The sequence below is a fragment of the Scyliorhinus torazame genome, chromosome 14 (assembly GCF_047496885.1).
Source record: "Scyliorhinus torazame isolate Kashiwa2021f chromosome 14, sScyTor2.1, whole genome shotgun sequence".
Classification (NCBI taxonomy): domain Eukaryota; kingdom Metazoa; phylum Chordata; class Chondrichthyes; order Carcharhiniformes; family Scyliorhinidae; genus Scyliorhinus; species Scyliorhinus torazame.
In genome coordinates, this window is record NC_092720.1 from 74158641 (window position 1) to 74179879 (window position 21239).

The 21239-nt window shown below is 49.1% G+C and overlaps 1 protein-coding gene across 3 annotated transcripts in view; it reads right to left on the reverse strand.

The window, feature by feature from the left end:
* s100p (S100 calcium binding protein P) overlaps positions 1-21239 on the reverse strand; it is an 86876-nt gene that overhangs the window by 57161 nt on the left and 8476 nt on the right. For 2 of the 3 annotated variants that reach the window (XM_072474363.1, XM_072474364.1), the window contains exon 1: positions 532-761. The gene's annotated coding sequence lies outside the window, so the exon portion shown is untranslated. Of the gene's footprint in view, positions 1-531; positions 762-21239 lie in introns of those variants that run through there. The other variant, XM_072474362.1, reaches the window with a different exon arrangement.

Sequence of the window (21239 nt, forward strand, 5' to 3'; positions counted from 1 at the left end):
TCTTACATTCAAAACCATCATGTGTTATGAAGCATGAGGTATGCTTTGAAAATACCTACAATCCTGTTTTATTCCGAATTGGAGGAAATATTGTAAAAGTTGTTAAATGAACAATTTACTTGGCCAGGTAAATCTTATCTTACAATTTCTAATACAATATTTTCCAAGCAATGCTCCTGAATAATGAAGTTAGGAACATTCAGTAGGCAGCTACTTTTTTCCCCCCATTAAATGGTAACCATCGCTGAAAGTAAATGAGATCTGATTTTTACTTCGTACATGACTTTTCTCAGTGGAGCATATTTTGATCTCTTGAGGCTTTTCACTTGCGTTTCCCACATCCTTCAACAGAATAATCAACCAAAAACACAGGTTTCTGTGACTTCCTGTCAGTTCAGACGGTTGGAACCTGGCTCTAAATCTATCAAAACGTAAAACTTTATTTCAGTTATCCACGAACAGTTTAGAAACCCACAAACACACCTCAGGAGAAGGCTATTCTTGGAATTTTAAAAAAAGGTTGAAACTTACCCTATCTTTTTCTGTGGCTTCTTGAGAAAGAAATTTGTTTCATCTCTCAGCGTGTTATGGTTTGTCTCTGGTTTCAACTTTGCTGCTCTGAAAGTCTTGATACTGAAGAAAAGGAAGGGTGGGCATTTGGGCATCATTCCAAGCTGAAACAAAAGCAGGAAGTTTTCTTAGTGCAGCTGTTATAACGATTTGCTTCTGTGTAGTTACCATCAAGCTATGTTCAACGCTGGTTATATTATGGCTGTATTGAGTGACCATGCTTATTTCCCCGCCCCCTCCCACCCCACCCCCAAGACACACAAAAAAGTTACATCAATAACCTCCACATTTACAAATGATAACAAAACAATTTATCAATTAATTGTAGAGTTTCCAGTTGTCATATATTAAATCAAATTACATTCAGGTCTTCCTTCTTGCTTGAATGAAGCATTATATTAGATGACTTTATTTTACAATGCTGCTTTAATGTCACAACACATGCAGACAGAATGGTGACATTACAGGACGTTGTGTCAAATTGATAGCCGAGCAGAATCAGTGATATTCTTGGGATGTAGACAAGGCTGGTGAAGACGGCTCTCAGAAGGTGGAGATGGCCCTCTCCTTCTTATTCTTTACAGTGAGTTGATACATCTGAGTGGCTTGCCAGGCTACATCAGAGGCTAGTTAAGGGCCAACCTCATTGGTGTGGGAGTGCAGTCATGTATAGGGGGTAGGGATAGCAGGTTTCCTTTCCTAAAGGGAAGTTGGGATTTTCCGGCAATCCAGCAGTTTTACACTTTTGCTGATAGCAGCGTTTAATTTGTAGATTTTTAAACTGAATTTGATTTGTCAAACTCCCATGGTGGGATTTGAGCTCACATTCACTAAATTAATAGTGCAAGGCTCTGATTACTATTCCATTTTCATTACCCCTCATCTACAAATATTTCACTCACTACAGTACTTGAAACTGCAACAAATTTGGATAATAATATTCACAGAGTCCACTGGAGGTCACTACTTTGTAAATAATATTAGTTGTGATATCAATGTACAATATCAATAACGTGAATTTAGTCAGTATTATTGTTAGCACCGCATCAAATGACATCAATATAATGAATGTGTGCTGTGCATTTTGTCTGACGACATTGCAAAGTCCTGGTTAACTCCAGGAGGTGTCTCTGTTTCCATAAAACACAAATGTTATTGCAATGTGTGTCCAGGGAAGGTAATTGTGACTTGGCACAAATTAACAAAATTAGTTGTGTGCCAGATGATAAAGCTGCACCATTAAGAACTCCTCAGGTTATTTTCTTAATAAGTTCTTAATATGTTTTATAAATTGGTGAGAGTTGTATGGTTTTACTTTGTTGAAAAAACAATATGTTGACGCTTATAAGCCTAACTTATAGCTTGAAAGAAATATGGCACGAATAGTTCAAAATTTTAAAATGAGAATTCCATTAAAAGCGAATAGGAAGGGATTCTCCAAACATTATATTGTGCCATCTTTTAAAATACTCTTTTTTACTCATAATGGGGCAAATTTCCTTAAAGTTGGTAGCGGGCAGAGTTGCACGACCCCTGTCCAAAATACTCAGCAAGGGAACCCTGAACCATTTTTGCTTTGGCGGTTAATAAGATATTTTTCAAGCTGCCAGTTCGAAACATGCTTCCCAACATGCAGCTTGTTGAAATGGAGGTGAGAAATAGGTTAGGCCAATGAATTTAGAAGGGTCTGCAACGGCATTTTAAAAGTGAGGTTAGAAGCAGTGGAGTGAGAAAAGGCAGCAGTCTCGAGATGTGTTCAACATTCTGTTACACCCAGAGCAACAAGGCCATTCACTGTGGAAGCCCTTAAAAGTCACAACTCAGGAACAACTGGAATAAAAAGTTGTGCAAAACCTGCAGCTACCTAACCCTGGCTGGAGCTGAGCACTCCTTCAATGGAAGCTGAAAATAGCTGCCTCCCATTGCCAGATTGGTCAGTGGGAGCAGGGTCTGACTCCGGATAGGTGGCCATTGATAGTGAAGTCACCGTGAGGTCACAATTGCACACCTGACCCTGATTTAACATATATTCATGAGAGTACTGTCTTTATCTGATTGCAATTCTGGCATAAGGAGGCAAAAATCACTTCCACTGTCTTTACATTTGGGCAGCAGAGAAGCTCTGCACCCAAGAATGACCATTCAACAAGAGTGAATTTGATCTCTCATAGAACAGTTGTTAGATGTTCTTATTATCCTTATTACATCATGTACAATGTCCACATTTCTCTTTTTTAGACTGTTTAAAAATTTGAGTTTGTAGTTCACGAATTTGAATATTTAGAACTAATGGATGGATAAGGATCATATTTAGAAAAATAGTTTTGTTAACATGTTAATATGTCAAAATCAAAATACTTGGGATTCTGGTGACTGCATGTGTAAGAAGTGTGTCCAACTGCAGCTATGAGCTAACTGCATTTTAGAGCTGGAACTGAGGGTGGATTCACTGTGGAGCAGCTGAGCTGTTGTGAAAGCCGCAGATAGCACATTACCTGAACTGTAATGGGACCAGCAGTCCTTTCAGGGAGGTTTTTATATTAACTTGGCAGAGGATTGGGATTGGGATCCTGAGAGAAGGTTCACCAAGGGGAGATGCACAAGTGAGTGAGGAAGGCATAGATGTTATAGGCCAGTTAAGTTACAAAGGAGTTTGGCAAAATTGGATGGTACTTATATTGATGCAAGGAGTCTGATAAACAAGGCAGATGAGTTAAGGGCACAAATTAACACATGGGATTAGGATATCGTTGCTGTCACTGAGACATGGTTGAGAGAGGATCAGCAGCTCTATATTCCAGGATATAGGATTTGCAGGTGAGAGAGGGAAGGCAATAAAAGAGGAGGGGCTGTCAGAATTTTGATCAGGGAATCAGGGGCAACATCTTAGAAGGCTCTTCACATGAAGCCATATGCGTAGAACGTAAAATCCAAAAAGGAGCAATAACTTTACTGGGAGTGTTCCATAGGTCCCCTAACAGTCTGAGTGAAATAGAGCAGATATGTAGGCAGATTTCGGAGATGGATGTGTAAAAGTCATAGGCAGTGAGAGGGCAGCACGGTAGCACAGTGGATAGCACTGTGGCTTCACAGCGCCAGGGTCCCAGTTTCGATTCCCCGCTGGGTCACTGTCTGTGTGGAGTCTGCACGTTCTCCCCGTGGCTGCGTGGGTTTCCTCCGGGTGCTCCTGTTTCCTCCCACAGTCCAAAGACATGCAGGTTAGGTGGATTGGCCATGCTAAATTGCCCTTAGTGTCCAAAAAGGTTAGGAGGGGTTATTGGGTTATGGGGATAGGGTGGAAGTGAGGGCTTAAGTGGGTTGGTGCAGACTCGATGGGCTGAATGGCCTCCTTCTGCACTGTATGTTTCATGTTCTAGTTGGAGATTTCAACTTTCCCAATATTAACTGGGGTAGTCATAGTGCGAAAGGTTTAGAGGGAGCGGGATTCTTAAAATGCATCCAAGATAACTTTTTAAACCAGTATGTGGAAGGTCCTACAAGAGAGGGGGCGGTCCTGTATTTAATTTTAGCTAATGAAGCCGGGAAAGTGGTTGAAGTATCACTGGGGGAGCATTTTGCTGACAGCGATCATAACTCAATCAGATTCAAGATTGTTATGGAAAAGAACAAGGACGGGCCTGAAATGAAAGTTCTAAACTGGTGGAAGGCCAATTATAATAAGATCAGATATAATTTGGCCACAGTGGGCTGGGAACAGACACCTTTAGGTAATACTGTGACAGAACAGTGAGATGCATTCAAGAAGGAAATAGGGAGAGTTCAGGGGTAACATGTTCCAATAAAGAAAAAGGGTGGGACCAACAAATCCAGTGAACCCTGGATATCGAGGGATACACAGCATTGGATAAAGAGAAAAAGGAAGGTTCATGGCAGATATTGAATGCTCAAAACAGCACGAGCCCTGGAGGCGTGTAGAATGTGGAAGAGAAATTTAAAAAGGAAATTAGGAAAGCAAAAAGGGGCATGAAGGAATACTGACAGGTCGAATAGAGGAAAATCTGAAGTTCTTTTACAAGGACATTCAGGGTAAAAGGATAACTAGGGATAAGAGGAGAGCCCAGTTTAGGGTGGAGCTCAGTTTGTGTGTGGAGCCGAAGGATGTAGGTAGGGTTCAAAATGAATACTTTGTGTCAGTGTTACTGGTGAGAGGTCCTGCAGGGAAGAGTGTTGGGGCACTTGCTGTTTGTCGTTTACACAAATGATTTAGTCTTGAATGTAGGAGGATTGATCAGTAAGTTCGTGGATGATATGAAGATTGTGGGGTGTAAATAGTGAGGAGGATAGCCTATGATGACAGGAGCATATAGAGAGGATGGTCAGATGGGCTGATCAGTGGCAAATGGAATTTAATCCGGATTAGTGTGACGTGATGCATTTGGGCAGGACAAATACATGATAAACAGCAGGACCTGGGATGCACCGAGGATCAGAGGGACCTGGGTATGCAGGTACACCGGTTCCTTAAGGTAATAGTGGTCATTGTGGACAAAGTGGTTAAGAAGGCATATGATTTACTTGCCTTTATTAGCCGAGGCATAGAGTTTAAGAGCAGGGAAGTTATGCTGGAACTGTATAAAACGTTGGTTAGGCCTCAGCTAGAGTAGTGTGTGCTATTCTGGAATTCACATTATAGGAGGGATGTTATAGCACTGAAAAGGGTGCAGAGGAGATTTACCAGGATGTTGCCTGGGCTAGAGAGTTTTAGCTATGAAGAGAGATTGGATAAACTGGGGTTGTTTTCCTTGGAAACCGGTACCTGCTTCCCTGTCGGGAGGGAAGCCGCGTACCCCCCGTCGGACACACGGCGACTCCGAGCCGGTGTGTCCCGAGGGTCTTGCCAGCTTGACCAACACGATCGTGTTCACCGGCAGACAAGACTGAGTGTGGACATAATTGAGATGTATAAAATTATGAGGGGCATAGATGGTATGGAGAGGAAGAAACTTTCCCCTTGGCGGAGGGATCAATGACCAGGAGGCATAAATCTAAGGTAAGGGTCAGGTGGTTTGGAGGGGATGTGAGAAAAAACATTTTCACAGAGGGTGGTGGGAGTTTGGAACACATAACATGTAAGAAGTATTTAGATGTGCATTTGTGATGCCAAGGCATACAAGGCCATGTGCTGGAAAATGGAATTAGAATACTTAGGTGTTTGTTTTTGACTGCACAGTCGCAATGGGCCAAAGGGCCTTTTCTATACTGTAGTCCTCTGTGACTCTATTAGAGACATTGAAAGGTCTATACATGATTAATCACTCCACAGCAATGGGTACTGGTGACATGGATAGCTGTGGAAATGTCTTAATAGGGGTTATTGGGTTCTCTCTTAACACTGTTCACAGAATCCCAGAATTTACAGTGCAGAAGGAGGCCATTTGGCCCATCGAGTCTGCACTGGCCCTTGTAAAGACACCCTACTTAAGCCCACACCTCCACTCTATCTCCGTAACCCAGTAACCCCACCAACCTTTTTGGACACTAATGGCAATTTAGCATGGCCAATGCACCTAATCTGCACATCTCTGGACTGTGGGAGGAAACCAGAGCACCCAGAGAAAATCCACGCAGATATGGGGAGAACATGCAGACTCCGCACAGACAGTGACCCAAGACAGGTATTGAATCTGAGACCCTGGAGCTGTGAAGCAACAGTGCTAACCACTGTGCTACCATGCCGCCAATTGAGGACAAAGATGCTGATTTGGGGGCCCAGATACTTGAAGTTAATTATTTGTAGTTACATTAGGTATTGGAAGGCCTGACAAGGAATTTCACCACCGGAACTCCCGCCAAAGGGGAGGCAGGACAGGGTAGTTTCTCGGGGAAAGGTGGGAGAGGGTAGAGTTTCAGACGTCTACAAGGAACTAATGGGAGCTGAGGATACGCAGACCAAGGACCTGAAGCTTAAGTGGTAGGAGGAGCTCGGGGGGGGGGGAGCTGGAGGACGGTATTTGGGCAGAAGCCCTGAGCAGAGTAAACACAACCGCAACATGCGCCGGGCTCAGCCTGATCCAGTTTAAGGCCGTGCACCGGGCCCACATGACGGTGGCCCGGATGAGCAGATTCTTCGGGCTGGAGGACAAGTGTGCTAGATGCACCGGAGGGTCGGCTAACCATGTACACATGTTCTGGTCGTGCCCTAAACTCAGGGGGTATTGGCAGAGATTCGCAGATGTCATGTCCCGGTTATTGAAAACTGGGGTGGTAATGAGTCCGGAGGTGGCAATCTTTGGGGTTTCGGAGGATCCGGGAGTCCAGGAAGAGAGAGAGGCCGACGTTCTGGCCTTTGCTTCCTTGGTAGCCCGGCGACGAATACTGTTAGCATGGAGGCACTCAAAGCCCCCGAGTGCTGAGGTATGGCTATCGGGCATGGCGAGCTTTCTTGGTCTAGAGAAAGTCAAGTTCACCTTGAGAGGTTTGCTACTAGGGTTCGCCCGAAGGTGGCAGCCATTTATTGACTTCTTCGCAGAGGAGTAAGCGTCAGCAGGGAGGGGGGGGGGGGGGGGGGGGGGGAGCAAGGGTAGAGTAGAGTGGAATAGGGGGATATTGAGGCAGGTCCGTGCGTGAACTGAGCCGGTTTGCACTATGTTTAATTTATAATTTGTGTCTTAACTTCTTTTTTTTTGTACTGTACAATGTATCTTTTTCTATATGCCTAAAATACCTCAATAAAATTGTTGTTAAAAAAAATGAAAGCGTGGAGGAACACACCTTCTCTCTTTGCAGTATCAGGTCCCAGGACATTAGCATACTGTACATTTTGAAGAGTACAGCCATCTTTAGAAGTGCAGCAGGTGGATCTTTACAACTGGAGCCAATGTTTCAGCCTTTACAGCTTTAATAGGAACCCAGATGGCTGCCATGCAGGTTCTGAGATTCACCTGAGAGAGATGGTGTTATAACCTGCCTACTTACCATTGGCTGGGGACTAATGACTATCCCACAATCCTGTGGGAGTATGAGCTTCCCCAATGAGGGGGGCGCAGAAACCACTAGTAAACTCCTAGTATAAATAAAGCTGGCCAGTTCAGGAACCAGCAGGAAGGAGTATGTAGCAAGGGAAGTTACTGCTACAGTTATGTATATATGTTATAGTAAATAAATGTTATTACTTTGTATCCTTAAAACTCGTGCTGGATTCTTCGTGGCCCTTACAAAACTGGCGACGAAGGTTAAAGTGAATAGTTGTCTACACTGCCACCTCCCTGGATTTTTGTCGGATACAGGTTGGAAGTTGTTTTCTATTATACCATGCCTCTGTACGGACGTTTGGATGTTTTTGATGCTGCGCTGGAAAGCTGGAACCAGTACACACAACGGATGCGTTACTATTTCTGGGCAAACAATATCACCGAAAACGAGCGCCAGGTGGTCATATTGCTCACCGCCTGCGGCCCGCATACGTTTGGGGTGATTAGGAGCCTTACGTACCCAGCTGCACCCGACACCAAAACGTTTGATGAACTTGTGCATATAGTGGGGCAACATTTTAACCCAACCCCGTCCACAATAGTCCAGCGTTACCGGTTTAATACTGCTGAGAGGACCCCTGGAGAATCCCTTGCCGATTTTCTATCCAGGCTACGCAGGATTGCGGAGTACTGTGACTATGGTGAGACCTTGTCAGAAATGTTACGCGGCCGTTTGGTTTGCGGTATTAACAATGCGGCCACCCAGAGAAAGTTGTTAGCGGAGCCAACATTGACTTTTCAACAGGCCATTCAAATAGTATTGTCCCGAGAGAGCGCAGAGCGAGGAGTACAGAGCTACAGGGAATGGAAGTGCATGCCTTGGGGTGCAACCCCTTCCATCCGAAAACGTCCCCCCGCACTCCTGCGGTACCTTGGGCGAGGCAACGTCCGGACCGACGCCAGTGGCCGTCGGACGTTCCTCCCCGAAGGGAGTCTTCTCCAGAGCCAATGGATGAGGAGCCATGTCCGTGTCAGACTTGTAGGCGCCGACCCTGTTGTGGACGGTGGTCCTGGGGGCGCCAGAGGCTCCGTCGTTCTGACCGAAACTGGGACCAGCCCAGGGGCCGTAACTGGGACCAGCCCAGAGGCCGTACCTTCCATGTGGATGAACCTGCGGCGACTACTCCTGAGGACGTGGAGACGGAGGACGACTGCCTGCAGCTGCATTGTGTGGCAGCTCCCCGTGTGGCCCCCATTAAGGTGACAGTACGGGTCAATGGCCACCCGCTTGAGATGGAGTTGGATACTGGCGCAGCGGGCTCCGTGATCGCCCAGAGGACATTCGACCGCATCAAGCAGGGTATACAGACCCTTACATTAACCGACTCACAGGCCAGGTTGGCCACCTACACGGGGGAACCACTGGACATTGCAGGAACTACAATGATCCCTGTTGTCTATGGACGCCAGGAGGGGCGTTTCCCACTTATCGTGGTGCGCGGCCATGGGCCCAGCCTGTTGGGTCGGGACTGGTTGCGCCATTTGCGGTTGCAATGGCAGCACATTCTCCAAACAGTTTCTTAAGGGTTGACTGAGGTGCTACGACGATACCCAGATGTATTCCAGCCTGGTTTGGGGAAAATAAAAGGGACCGTAGCCCGTATCCAAGTTGAACCAGGAGCAACGCCGCGCTATTTCCGGGCGCGCCCAGCGCCTTACCACTTGCTCGAGAAGGTAGAAGGGGAGCTCACTCATTTGGAGAGTTTGGGTATTATCAGGCCCGTCCGTTTTGCTGACTGGGCAGCACCAATTGTACCTGTAATGAAGCCAGATGCCACAGTTCGCTTGTGTGGCGACTATAAACTTACAGTGAATACGGTTTCCCGACTCGACCGATATCCAATGCCTCGCATAGAGGATCTCTACGCGAAACTTGCAGGTGGATACTCGTTCACGCCTACCTGCACTTGGAGCTGGACCCTGCCTCCCGACCATATGTAACGATTAATACACACCGGGGCCTGTATGAATATACACGGTTGCCCTTTGGAGTATCCTCTGCCTGCGCAATATTTCAACGTGTTATGGAGGGCATTTTGAGAGGTTTACCATGTGTGGCTGTCTACCTAGATGACGTTTTGATTACAGGGACGTCGGAGCAGGAACATTTGGAAAATGTCCTTAGACGCCTTTCGGAGGCTGGAGTCCGTTTACGTCGCACAAAGTGCGTATTTCAGGCAAAGGAAGTAGTCTACCTAGGTTATCGGGTGGACCGCGAAGGTCTGCACCCCGTCGCAGAGAAGGTGCATGCAATTCAACATGCCCCCGTCCCGACTGACACTTCGCATATTCGTTCTTTTCTCGGTCTCGTAAACTATTACGGGAAGTTCCTCCCCAATCTGGAAACTACGCTGGCCCCTTTGCACCTTCTGCTAAAGAAAAATCACACCTGGGTTTGGGGTCAGCCGCAAGAAACCGCTTTCCGGCGGGTAAAGCAACAATTGTCGTCGTCTGGGTTACTAACCCACTATGATCCTGGAAAGCCTATGCTCGTCACATGTGATGCATCCCCGTATGGTATTTGGGCCGTCCTGTCCCACAAGATGGAGAACGGGGCCGAACGACCGATAGCTTTTGCCTCCCGCACATTGACTGCAGCGGAGAAAAAGTACGCGCAGATCGAGAAGGAGGGCCTGGCAGTGGTTTTTGCGGTGAAACGCTTCCACCATTCTCTGGAGCACAAACCAGGTACGCAGATAGCAAATGCCGACGCACTGAGCCGATTGCCTTTATCGACCGGCCCCATGTCGACCCCCACGACCGGTGAGGTGGTTCCAACCCTACATTTTATGGACACCTTTCCTGTCACGGCATCACAGATCCGTGAGTGGACCCAGACGGAGCCAGTCCTGTCAAAGGTTCGGCACATAGTCCTGTATGGTGGGCAGCATAGACAGCTCCCAGGCGAGTTGCGGGCATTTTCCTCCAAGCTGTCAGAATTCAGCGTGGAAGACGGCATCCTCTTGTGGGGGACGCGTGTGATTGTCCCGCAAAAAGGCTAGGAGCTGATACTAACAGACTTGCACAATGGGCATCTAGGTGTGACCAAAATGAAAATCTTGGCCTGGAGTTATGTCTGGTAGCCAGGCCTCGACACCGACATTGAGAAGGTGGCCCAAAACTGCTCCATTTGCCAGGAGCATCAGAAGCTTCCGCCGGCCGCGCCCCTACATCACTGGGAATGGCCAGGGCGGCCTTGGGCGCGCTTGCATGCGGATTTCGCAGGCCCTTTTCAAGGATTCATGTTCCTTCTATAATCGACGCCCAGTCCAAATAGCTAGAGGTGCATAAGATGCAGGGGACAACGTCCTGCGCAACAATTGAAAAGATGCGTTTATCATTTAGTACGCATGGCCTCCCCGAGGTGCTGGTCACGGATAACGGCTCTCCATTCACGAGTGAGGAGTTTGCGAGGTTCACGAAGATGAACGGCATCCGCCATATCCGCACTGCCCCTTACCACCCGGCTTCAAATGGGTTGGCAGAGGGCGCAGTGCAGACATTCAAAAGAGGCCTAAAGAAGCAGTCTTCCGGATCAATGGACACAAGACTGGCTCGTTTTTTGTTTACGTACAGGACCACCCCCCATGCAGTGACTGGGGTAGCTCCCGCAGAACTCCTAATGGGCCGGAGACTTCGCACCCACCTTAGTATGGTTTTCCCGGACATTGGCGCAAAAGTACGCCGCGCACAAGAACGGCAGGGACAGAGATTTTCTCGGCATCGGCTGATTCGGCAGTTTGCGCCCGGTGACCCTGTGTTCATTCTGAATTTTGCTGGTGGTGCCCAATGGGTTCCTGGTGTAATCTTTCGCAAAACGGGCCCTATATCTTACCAAGTGCAAGCCCAGGGTCGTCTCCAGCGAAAACATGTAGACCACGTTCGGTCCAGAAGACCATCCCCTCAAAAGATTCCCCGCCCCCAGAGCTCATTTCAACAGCCGCAGAGACCAGAGACAAGGGAAGGTCGTCCTCACAATCTTCCACTGGTGCCTCACTCGAAGCCTGCGCAGGTCGTTACGGGACCGAATGGAGATAGAGACGCTGACATGACGGAGGCAGCAGACTCTGACTCCGAGATGGAGACACAGGATGCATCAGAGGGGGAATCCTCGGGTCCACGGGCCGTGGATGTACAACCGTTGCGCCGTTCATCCCGGAAGCGCCGGTCTCCGTCTCGTTACACGCCGCCTGATCCAGCGCCGCGTACAAATGGTGTCCGGCCTGCGGCCAAACGAGTCCGACGCCCTCCTTCGCCAGGGTCTTCGGTGGATTCCTTAGACTTTGGGGGGAGGGATGTTATAACCTGCCTACTTACCATTGGCTGGGGACTAATGACTATCCCACAATCCTGTGGGAGTATGAGCTTCCCCAATGAGGGGGGGTGGAGAAACCACTAGTAAACTCCTAGTATAAAGAAAGCTGGCCAGTTCAAGAACCAGCAGGAAGGAGTATGTAGCAAGGGAAGTTACTGCTACTGTTATGTATATATGTTACAGTAAATAAATGTTATTACTTTGTATCCTTAAAACTCGTGCTGGATTCTTCGTGGCCCTTACAAAAGATGGGTATCCACCTTGGTTAGATTTGTGGATCCAGATTCACTTATCTTCTGCAGTCTGCTCCCCTGGATCAATTAACATAATTAGTTGCAGTCTAAAAGACTGATACTGGTGCTTTGGAGCAATGTAAGTTGATCCCTCTCAGGACGTCAAAAGGTCCCTTACAATCCCCTCAGCCAATACTAACCCCGGTGTCAGAAAGTCAGCTGGACCAGACTGCCCTAACAGCTCAGGAGTAATACAGCCTAGGAGGTTAATCTCATAATTGAGTTAATGACATTTTAGGGGACATTCTCCATTTGGGAGAGTTTTGATGTTGGGACTGAATTGTTTGCAGTTCACGTTCTCGTTTAGTGCGCTATTTGGCGCAGTGATGCAACCCATTTTTTCTGGGCATGTAATGTACAGAACCCCCTGAGCTGTCAGGCATTTGAATCTTTGCTTCAAAATGCCAATGATGTTCATGGCCATCCAATGGCTATAATTGTACTTGTGTTGTTGAGACAAGGCAGGGTGGCAGAGGTTGGGGATGAGGAGGTCATTAGATATGTGTAGGGAATATGCATTGCCTCCTAGCAACCATCATCTGACTTTGCTGGAGAAATAAGCAAGGAAGCATGAATGAATCTTGGATAAAATTGCCATGAGAGCCTTCCAATGAAACTGATATAGACTAGCATTAACGTTCTGTGACGATCACGTACCAGTTGAACGTTGATAGAGTAGATACTGCAAAAGCACTTTTCCCATCCACTGAACACGAGCAGCTAGGTAAAATGGCCGCCTCAGCATGCAATACACGGAATTTCAAAATAGCCTCTTGATCAAGACTTAAAACAGCCAGGACATTAACAAAGAGCCATTTACATACAACATTCTCATTTGATATTTTTGCACACAAACTCTGAATTAATATATATTTATGAAAATGCCATTTATACAATTGTACAACTGCGTGGCTACATAAGCCGTTGCTGAGGGAAGTATTTTGACAGTAGTAATAAAAAGGAAGTGGTAAATCATTTCTAATTTATCCCCAAATGCTCAATGTTATGACATCAGTACAGCCCGTCCCATCAATTGTGCAAAGTGAAAAAGAAAATCTGTGTCATCTGGTCCTTCCTCTTCAACAAAGTTAAGGAGGATCAAACATCGTTTCACGGAGACGGAGCTCCTTTAGCTACAACATGTTTAAGGAGTGAATTTAAACTAAATGGAACAGAGAGAACATTTGCTCGGGCAATTGCTCAAAGGTTCTTTTTCTACATTCTTCACTGCTGGGCATAGTTAGACAAACAGGCTGCACATTTGGTAGAAATAAACACAAGGCTCATTTCGCTTAATGATGAGCACTGATGTATAGCCAAAGAGTACAGAACCTACTGCCTTGCACTGCAACCAGCAAATAATTTGGGGCACTAAATGGTAGTACTGTGCATTATTTTCCATCTGTGGTTTCCCACATAGGGTGAGTTCTTAATCAGAGCAAGGCTAATTAGAGAGTTGCTGAGCAGAGATCAGGTATTTCCCTGCAGGAAGAGTACTCAGAGGGTGTCTCTCAGCCCACTCCTCCACATCTAGCGACTGGCAGATGAACAAGGCAATAACAGAGAATACTCGCTTCGCCATCACTATTCTTATGTTCCCAATTGGTGACAGTAGCGGTTGCATTTAAAAGGCAGTTTGTCATCCTAAACAAGTCACCTGAGTATAAACCCTGTTTAAATGCAAATGCTCAAATTGAAATTCTAAGCAGGTTCTCCTGACTCTCGGCAAAAACAACACACTAAATGCGCAGAAGGAACTCCTTTGAAGTTAAGTAATTGCATTTGGGATGCTGGGGGGCAGCTTTAACTCCTTGGAGGAAAGTGTTCCAGTGAGTGATCAGCAAACACAGTGGGAAGCCCAGGCAATTTTAACAGCTGTATCAGAAGAACAGCTGTATCAAAAGGGGGAAAAGAACATGCAGGGGCAGAGCCCACAGGACCAGCCGGGTCCACCATGTACCCCGGTGGACCTGGTTAGGCACAGGGGTATGCACCATGCGAACATGTCGACCTTTCACCCCCTGCAGACAATGGATATTGGAATATAACCAGCAATGGTGGCTTTTGTGAGGGCCACGAAGAATCCAGCACTGGTTTAAAGGATGCAGCAGCAGCAGCAGCAGCACTGGTTTAAAGGATGCAGCAGCAGCAGCAGCACTGGTTTAAAGGATGATGCAGCAGCAGCAGCAGCACTGGTTTAAAGGATGCAGCAGCAGCAGCAGCAGCAGCACTGGTTTAAAGGATGATGCAGCAGCAGCAGCAGCAGCAGCAGCAGCAGCAGCAGCAGCAGCAGCAGCAGCAGCAGCAGCAGCAGCAGCAGCAGCAGCAGCAGCAGCAGCAGCAGCAGCAGCAGCAGCAGCAGCAGCAGCAGCAGCAGCAACGTCCCTTGCTGCACACTCCTTCCTGCTGGTCCAAACTGACCAGCTTTATTTATACATGGAGTCTACTAATGGTTTCTCCGCCCCCCTCATTGGGGAAGCTCATACTCCCACAGGATTGTGGGATTGTCATTAGTCCCCAGCCAATGGTAAGCAGGCAGGTTATAACATCCCTCCCCCCCAAAGTCCAAAGAATCCACCGAACACCCTGGCGAAGGAGGGCGTCGGACATGTTTTGCCGCAGGCCAGACACCATTTGCACGCGGCGCTGGATCAGGCGGCGTGTAACGAGATGGAGACCGGCGCTTCCGTGATGAACGGCGTAACGGTTGTACATCCACGGCCCGTGGGCCCGAGGATTCCCCCTCTGATGCGTCCTGTGTCTCCATCTCGGAGTCAGAGTCTGCTGCCTCTGTCATCTCGGCGTCTCTATCTCCGCGAGGTTCTGTGACAACCTGCGCAGGCTTTGAGTGAGGCACCAGAGGAAGATTGTGAGGACTACCTTCCATTGTCTCTGGTCTCTGTGGCTGTAGCAATGAGCTCCGGGGGCGGGGAATCTTTGGAAGGGATGGTCTTCTGGACCGAACGTGGTCTACATGTTTGCGCTGGAGACGACCCTGGGCTTGCACCTGGTAAGATATAGGGCCCGTTTGGCGAAAGATTACGCCAGGAACCCACTGGGCACCACCAGCAAAATTCCGAACGAACACTGGGTCACCGGGCACAAACTGCCAAATCGGCCGATGCCGAGAAAAACCCTGTCCCTGCCGTTCTTGTGTGCGGCGTACTTTTGTGCCAATGTCCGGGAAAACCATACTAAGGTGGGTGCGAAGTCTCCAGCCCATTAGGAGTTCTGTGGGAGCTACCCCAGTCACCGCATGGGGGGTGGTCCTATACGAAAACAAAAAGCGAGCCAGTCTAGTGTCCATTGATCCAGAAGACTGCTTCTTTAGGCCTCATTTGAATGTCTGCACTGCGCGCTCTGCCAACCCATTTGAAACCGGGTGGTAAGGGGCAGTGCGGATATGGCGTATGCCGTTCACCTTCATGAACCTCGCAAACTGCTCACTCGTGAATGGAGTGCCGTTATCCGTGACCAGCACCTCGGGGAGGCCATGTGTACTAAAAACCTCTAGCCATTTAGACTGGGCGTCGATTATAGAAGGAACATGGATCCTTGAAAAGGGCCTGCAAAATCCGCATGCAAGCGTGCCCAAGGCTGCCCTGGCCATTCCCAGTTATGTAGGGGCGCGGCCGCTGGAAGCTTCTGATGCTCCTGGCAAATGGAGCAGTTTTGGGCCACCTTCTCAATGTCGGTGTCGAGGCCTGGCCACCAGACATAACTCCGGGCCAACATTTTCATTTTGGTCACACCTAGATGGCCATTGTGCAAGTCTCTTAGTATCAGCTCCTGTCCTTTTTCCGGGACAATCACACGCGTCCCCCACAAGAGGATGCCGTCCTCCATGCTGAATTCTGAAAGCTTGGAGGAAAATGCCCGCAACTCGCCTGGGAGCTGTCTATGCACCATACAGGACTATGTGCCGAACCTTTGACAGGACTGGCACCGTCTGGGTCCACTCACGGATCTGTGATGCAGTGACAGGCAAGGTGTCCTTAAAGTTTAGGGTTGCAACCACCTCACCGGTCGTGGGGGTCGACATGGGGCCGGTCGATAAAGGCAATCGGCTCAGTGCGTCGGCATTCGCTATCTGCGTTCCTGGTTTGTGCTCCAGAGAATACTCGTATGCAGCAAGCAACAAAGCCCAGCGCTGGATCCGTGCAGAAGCAATGGGCGGTATTGGCTTATCCTCTCTGAAAAGTCCCAGCAGCGGCTTATGATCAGTCACGATAGTGAAATGGCGGCCATACACGTACTGGTGGAAGCGTTTCACCGCAGAAACCACTGCCAGGCCCTCCTTCTCGATCTGCGCGTACATTTTCTCCGCTGCAGTCAATGTGCGGGAGGCGAAAGCTATCGGTCGTTCGGCCCCGTTCTCCATCTTGTGGGACAGGACGGTCCCAATACCATACGGGGATGCATCACATGTGACGAGCAAAGGCTTTCCAGGATCATAGTGGGTTAGTAACCCAGACGACGACAATTGTTGCTTTACCCGCCGGAAAGCGGTTTCTTGCAGCTGACCCCAAACCCAGGTGTGATTTTTCTTTCGCAGAAGGTGCAACGGGGCCAGCGTAGTTTCCAGATTGGGGAGGAACTTCCCGTAATAGTTTACGAGACCGAGAAAAGAACGAAGATGCGAAGTGTCAGTCGGGGCGGGGGCCTGTTGAATCGCACGCACCTTCTCTGCGACGGGGTGCAAACCTTCGCGGTCCACCCGATAACCTAGGTAGACTTGAAATACGCACTTTGTGCGACGTAAACGGACTCCAGCCACTGAAAAGCGTCTAAGGACAGCCTCCAAATTTTGAGTAAACCTCTCAAAATGCCCTCCATAACACATTGAAAAATAGCGCAGGCAGAGGATACTCCAAAGGGCAACCATGTATATTCATACAGGCCCCGATGTGTATTAACTGTTACATATGGTCGGGAGGCAGGGTCCAGCCCCAACTGTAGGTAGGCGTGACTCATATCTAATTTTGTGAACGAGAGTCCGCCTGCAAGCTTCGCGTAGAGATCCTCTATGCGAGGCATTGGACATCGGTCGAGTCGGGAAGCCGTATTCACTGTAAGTTTATAGTCGCCACACAAGCGAATTGTAGCATCTGGCTTCATTACAGGTACAATTGGTGCTGCCCAGTCAGCAAAATGGACGGGCCTGATAATACCCAAACTCTCCAAATGAGCGAGCTCCCCTTCTACCTTCTCGAGCAAGGCGTAAGGCACCGGGCGCGCCCGGAAATAGCGCGGCGTGGCTCCTGGTTCGACTTGGATACGGGTTACGGCCCCTTTTATTTTCCCCAAACCGGGCTGGAATACATCTGGGTATCATCCTAGCACCTCTAGTCAACCCTCCAGAAACTGTTTGGAGGATGTGCTGCCATTGCAACCGCAAATGGCGCAACCAGTCCCGACCCAGCAGGCTGGGCCCATGGCCGCGCACCACGATAAGTGGGAAACGCCCCTCCTGGCGTCCATAAACAACAGGGGTCATTGTAGTTCCTGCAATCTCCAGTGGTTCCCCCATGTAGGTGGCCAACCTGGCCTGTGAGTTGGTTAATGTAAGATTCTGTATACCCTGCTTGATGCGGTCGAATGTCCTCTGGGCGATCACGGAGACCGCTGTGCCAGTGTCCAACTCCATCTCAAGCGGGTGACCATTGATCCGTACTGTCACCTTAATGAAGGCCACACGGGGAGCTGCTACACAATGCAGCTGCAGGCAGTCGTCCTCCGTCTCCACGTCCTCAGGAGTAGTTGCCCCAGGTTCATCCACATGGAAGGTACGGCCCCTGGGCTGGTCCCAGTTTCGGTCGGAACGACGGCGTCTCTGGCGCCCCCAGGACCGGCGTCCGCGACGGGGTCGGCGCCTACAAGTCTGACACGGACATGGCTCCTCATCCATTGGTCCTGGAGAAGGCTCCCTTCAGGGAGGAATGTCCGACGGCCACTGGCGTCGATCCTGACGTCGCCTCGCCCAAGGTACCGCAGGAGTGCGGGGGGACGTTTTTGGATGGAAGGGGTTGTGCCCCAAGGCATGCACCTCCATTCCCTGTAGCTCCTGCACTCCTCATTCTGCGCTCTCTCGGGACAATACTATTTGAATGGCCTGTTGAAAAGTCAATATTGGCTCAGCTAACAACTTTCTCTGGGTGGCCGCACTGTTAATACCGCAAACCAAACGGTCGCGTAACATTTCTGACAAGGTCTCACCATAGTCACAGTACTCCGCAATCCTGCGTAACCTGGATAGAAAGTCGGCAAGGGATTCTCCTGGGGTCCTCTCAGCGGTATTAAACTGGTAACGCTGGACTATCGTGGATGGGGTTGGGTTAAAATGTTGCCCCACTAAATTCACAAGTTCATCAAATGTTTTGGTGTCCGGTGCAGCTGGGTATGTAAGGCTCCTAATCACCCCAAATGTATGCGGGCCACAGGCGGTGAGCAATATGACCACCTGCCGCTCGTTTTCGGTGATATTGTTTGCCCGGAAATAGTAACGCATCCGTTGTGCGTACATGTTCCAGCTTTCCAGCGCAGCATCAAAAACATCCAAACGTCCGTACAGAGGCATGGTATAATAGAAAACAACTTCCAACCTCTATCCAACAAAAATCCAGGGAGGTGGCTTCAGCAGTGTAGACAGCTATTCACTATAACCCTCGTCGCCAGTTTTGCGAGGGCCACGAAGAATCCAGCACGAGTTTTAAGGATACAAAGTAATAACATTTATTTACAATAACATAAATATATATATATATAACAGCAGCAACTTCCCTTGCTGCACACTCCTTCCTGCTGGTTCCAAACTGGCCAACTTTATTTATACATGGAGTTTACTAATGGTTTCTCCCCCCCCCCCATCATTGGGGAAGCTCATACTCCCACAGGATTGTGGGATTGTCCTTAGTCCCCAGCCAATAGTAAGCAGGCAGGTTATAACAGTGGCTTTCCTGCTAGTCGCTGCAGCCCTGGGGGATGCCCTGTGGCTGTATGAGCTGGAGCTGCTTGAGGAGGAGTAGGAAACTTCAGCAGCAGAGTGTGCAGCAGCGGAGCTGGCTGCAGCGGAGTGGGCAGCAGCGGTGCGTGCTTCAGAGGAGCAGGTAGCAGGTAACACCCGCCCAGGTTGAAGAGCCGCTTGCGCAACAGGCCGTGGAGGAGGAGGTGCCAAGGATGCTCCGCCGCATGAGGCCTCATGTGTACCGGCACAGCCTGTCATTCGAGGACCTGCCAGACTGGGCATGCCGTCAAAGACTCCAGCTGAGCAGAGATACAGTGCAAAATATCTGCCAGATAATGGCACAACTGGCACCGCGGGGTTATGGGGGAGGATACCTGCTCCCGGTGGCCATCAAAGTGACGGTTGCCCCAAACCTTTATGCAACGGGTCCTTCCAGGCGCCGAGTGGGGACCAGTCAGGGATCATCTCACAGATCTCGGTGCAAGGTGCATATATGCCTGGGCATATATGCCCTATATGCCCAGATGGATCAATACATCCACTTCAATGTGGACCGAGCCCACCAGGATGCCCGGGCAGCAGGGTTTACTGCCATCGAAGGGATGCCCCGAGTGCAGGAGGTGATGGACGGGATGCATGTCCCCCTACGAGCACCGGCTGATGACAGAACGCTCTACACCAACCAAAAGGGGTTCCACTTGATGAACATGCAGCTGATATTTGACCATCAGCTGTGCATCATGCACGTCTGTGCCCGGTACCCGGGCAGCGAGCACGACGCTTTCATCCTGGCACACTCGCTGATTCCTGACATGTTTGAGATGTCCCGCTGGTTGAGGGGTTGGCTCCTGGGTGACAGAGGTTATCCGCTGCGGTCATGGCTGCTGACGCGTATCCGGAGGCCACAAACCGATGCTGAGACCCGCTACAATGACACCCATGCAGCGACCAGGAGCGTAATCGAGCAGTGCTTTGACCTCCCGAAGATGCGGTTCAGGTGCCTGGAGCGGCCCTCCAGTATGATGCTGAGAGGATCGCCTGCATCGTGGCTGCCTGCTGCATCCTCCACAACATCGCGCAGCAGAAGGGCGACGTGCTAGAGGAGGAGGATGAAAGCAAGGCCTTGCCTGATGAGGAGGATGTGGAGGAGGGCAACGGTGGGCAGAACATGGAGCCCAGGCAGGCATGGGAGGCCGCACGATGTGTGTGCCAGGACCAATGCCCACGGGACAGTCTGATTGCCTCCAGGTTCACCGACTAGGCAAGAGGGGAGGGACTGGCCAGGGACATGGACACCACATCCCAACCCCACACTCCCTCACTCCTCACCCCTCCCTCCGGACACCCCCTGCCTCCAATCCCCTCCATGATACATACCTGCCACACTACAGGTTGAGGGTTCTGGGTTGGCAGTAACACTGGGTCTGGTCTTGGGTTGGAAGATGTTGACTACCCGCTCTGTTAGTGGGCAAACCAGTGCTGGCCGCCCCAGACTTTTCTGACCAGTTAAAATGGCCATAGATGGCAGTAACCCCTGGGTAGGGGCAGTGCTATTAGCTCTTCCACATTTTGAAGTATATGCCTGACATGACAATAAATAAAGCTTAGTTTATACCGACCATAATCCGCTTGCATTTACTGACAAGTTTTAAACCCGGAATCAAGATTATTGCTTTGGAGTTTATTACTGCAACTGTTCAATGTTAAAATTGTACACATCCCTGGGAAGGATAATGTAATAGCAGATGCTTTGTCACGGGTTTAAGAGCTGACTAGTTACCAATGTAGAGACTAGAGGGGAACTTATATAATGGAGATGGAAGAATGGATATATGTGTGTGACTTATGTCTTGCAGACCTCATAATGAAAGTCTGTGTCCTGATGTTTCATTCCTTTTAGGGAGTTATGTAAGGGTCCTTCCTGTTGATTCCCTTACTTTCCCTTTCTTTATTTTTGATCCATGGATGCTTAATGGGCATATATCTTAAGTCGACCAAGTAAATGAAGAAGTTGGAAGTTACAACTATTACACTGTGCTAGCTTTGGACAGCAAAACTCATACTTTTCGGCACCCAAGAGATCGGTGGGACTCGATTCGATTGGT